This window comes from Ipomoea nil, unplaced genomic scaffold (assembly GCF_001879475.1).
Source record: "Ipomoea nil cultivar Tokyo-kokei standard unplaced genomic scaffold, Asagao_1.1 scaffold1694, whole genome shotgun sequence".
In the NCBI taxonomy this organism is placed as follows: Eukaryota; Viridiplantae; Streptophyta; class Magnoliopsida; order Solanales; family Convolvulaceae; genus Ipomoea; species Ipomoea nil.
Window position 1 is genome coordinate 173,157 of NW_017618122.1, and position 3,196 is coordinate 176,352.

The window sequence follows — 3,196 nt, forward strand, 5'->3', positions numbered from 1 at the left end:
AGGCTTAGATAGATAGTTTCATATTCGGCATGCGTGCCATAATGATGTAATGATGTTGTTTAAGGATAATTAGATAGTCTAGCCTGTGCATCTGAGTTCTCTAGCTCAGATGTGGCATAACACCCCGTATTCTTATGTTTAGTACTGCTCTGTTTGGGATTTAATGAGAATTTACCTTCATTATATAAGTTTTAAAAGTTTCGAAAATCTGGGGTGTTACAAACAAAGTCTGGGAATCAGTATCTGTATCTAATCCCAAAAGATGCTAATACTATTAGAAAAAAATGGATAAGTGTTGACAAATCACTACTTGTTAAGCACTATGGAAACCAGATGGATTCGAAAAGGGGTAGTAAGACCAGTAGATTTGTTGGCACACAACCTGTTCGACAGAATGTCGAACTGGGCTCTGCTCATCTGTTTGATCTAAATGCAAGGCTAAACCGTGAGGCTGATGTTGAAGAAGTTGCGATAGGCTTGTTGAATGAGGTAGCATTGCTGCATTGGTAGAGGAAGCTAGGCAGGAAGTGCTCCTTTACTTTGACCATACACGATCAGATAGATCATCAGAAATCAAATCGGAAGATAATTAGAGACTTGTTCCCGGAGATTGATCAAATTAGCGAAGAAGGTGACCAGTCGATATCTACTTTTGCGACTGGTGAGACTGCCAGATTGAAGGAAAACTCTCCAATTGTGACAATCTCAAGCGAGGAATGGGAGGATCTAGTGAAATAGAAGGAGAGGATCGCTCTGGTGGGGTGTTTTTGCGTGAGAGCATTCGCCTTCGGACCGCCTTAGGGCTGAGAGCGATCGAAAAGGAAAAAATTTCTCTTTATAGCTGTCATGAAAAAAAAAAAATGATGAAGTCACAAACAATGATTCAAGACAGCACTCATCAGATAAGAGAGATACGTGGAATCAATTAAGGGGAAGAAGAATCATAAATCAAGCCACTATGAGACCAAGGTTTTTGCCAAAAATTTGACAAAGGGGGAGATTGTTGACTCAAAGTGTTTTGTCAAAGTTATGTGCAAAAAGAATTCCAACCTTATAAAAGAATACCAAGTTTAAGAGGAGTAGTTATCGAAGAATACTAGTTCTAAAGGGAATTGTTATTGAAGTTTTTCTAGTTCTAGTCTGATTAGGAATAGCTTTGTTATTCACGAATCTGTTAGGAGTAGCTACTATAAATAGTGGTTGTCCTTTATTGTAGAACTCAAGCATTCAACATTAATCTTGTGAGGTACGAGAGTCTTTGAGAATAGGATACTAAATTCCCCTAGAAAGTAGGTCATGTGTTTGGGTTTCAATAGTTTGGTAGGAAAGATCATTCTATTGTATAATCTCAGGTTCCAAACAGTGTACTTTAAATATTGAGCTTTTAGTGGATTTAGGCAAGTTTTCAAATTGAGAAGTGCCTTGCAGATTAGGGTTGTTTGCCCGAACTGCGTTACAGATCGTTTGTGTTACAACTTACGTTTCAACATCACTGTGTGTGTCGATCATTAAAATTTCACCGGCTATTTCCAGTGACAAGTATGTGGGCTTGAGTTTCAAAGTTGAAACTACAAAGAAAACAACGGGATAGGTCCAAACTATTGTCGGGCTTGAGTTTCACGGTTGGGCGCCACTGGGCTTCTCTTTTGAGAAACGCTTCATAAAATATTGTAGAACACGGTCTTTAATCTGATCATCTGCCGTAATCCAATGGTCATCCTCATCTTTCAGAGCCTTGATTCTTGCTTTGTTGTTCCTCACCGAGGTGGCCACATGGTAGAAACGCGTGTTACGATCTCCGAAACTGATCCAATCCTCTGATCTCTTGAACACTGGAACCATACCAGTTCTTCTTGGTAGAGTGTTTCATCTAATTCCAAATGTAGCTTCCTGTCGAGTTTGATTAACTCTAAGCGAGCACGGAGTGCAAGGCGACGCAAAACTCCAATTATTCTTGCTAGCAAACGATTATACCTTTGGAAGATGTTCCCAAAGACATTACTGTTCCATTCCGATAAAGCTTTTGCCATTGGACTTTTATTATATTAAACTCAAGATCATCATCTTTATTCCAGATTTGTTGTACAAAAAGCTGAAAATTAGGGTGAGTGGTCCATGCGATATTGACCCTGAAGCCAACACTCCTTGTCTCTGCTTGGGCGAACAAGTTCTTATAAGTAGAGGAGAATGATCAGATCCTACCATTGGTAAGTGATCTACTGTGACATCTGGGAATTTTAGCTTCCAATCAATGTTACTGAGTGCTCTGTCAAGACGTGCTCCTTTGAAAGTTGAAGTATTGACACCTCTCATCCACGTAAACTGTTCACCTGTGAATCCTAAGTTCACCAAACCTTACCATAAAATCCATTCGTTGAATTTCGAGCACCTCGAAGAGGATAAATTGTCTGAGTTGCTCACCTCGTCTTGACATGTGACAGAGTTAAAAACTATAGCCACGAGCCATGGGTAGGATGATAGGCAGGATAAGTCTGAGAACAACTTCCTTCGCAAGTAGTGATTCGGGCTGCCATAAACGACTGATAAAATCCAATATTCAAAGAATTTTTCTAAATAATCAAGTTTTTATTAAAGTGTGGGCATTTGGTCTAGTGGTATGATTCTCGCTTTGGGTGCGAGAGGTCCTGAGTTCAATTCTTAGAATGCCCCTATTACTTTCTACATTAATATAGTCCACTCTATTGTGATTTTTCAATATTGGTCATCGTCTTTTAATTTGGACAAAATAGACCCCTGACTATCATATAGTGTCATTACATGACAGTAGATATAAGAGTTAATTCCAACAATGGTACTCCGTTCCAAAATTGGTCATCGTCTTTTAATTTGGAAAAAATACACCCTACTTATCATATAGTGTCATTACACGACTTGACAGTAGATATAAGAGTTAATTCCAGCAATGGTGCTCCGACTATTGTGATTTTTCAAAATTATTCATCGTCTTTTAATTTAGACAAAATAGACCCTTGACTATCATATAGTGTCATTAAATGACAGTAGATATAAGAGTTAATTCCAGCAATGCTCCTCCTACTATTACAATTTTCCAAAAATGGTCATTGTCTGTTAATTTGGACAAAATAGACCCTTGACTATCATAAAGTGTCATTACATGACAGTAGATATAAGAGTTAATTCCAGCAATGGTCATCCGACCATTGCGACTTAACAA

The 3,196-nt window shown here is 38.5% G+C and overlaps 1 non-coding gene across 1 annotated transcript; it reads left to right on the plus strand.

The window, feature by feature from the left end:
• Nucleotides 1-2,598: 2,598 nt before the first annotated feature.
• Nucleotides 2,599-2,670, plus strand: TRNAP-UGG. Its single transcript has one exon. It is a non-coding gene; the product is annotated as a tRNA-Pro (tRNA).
• Nucleotides 2,671-3,196: the final 526 nt, after the last annotated feature.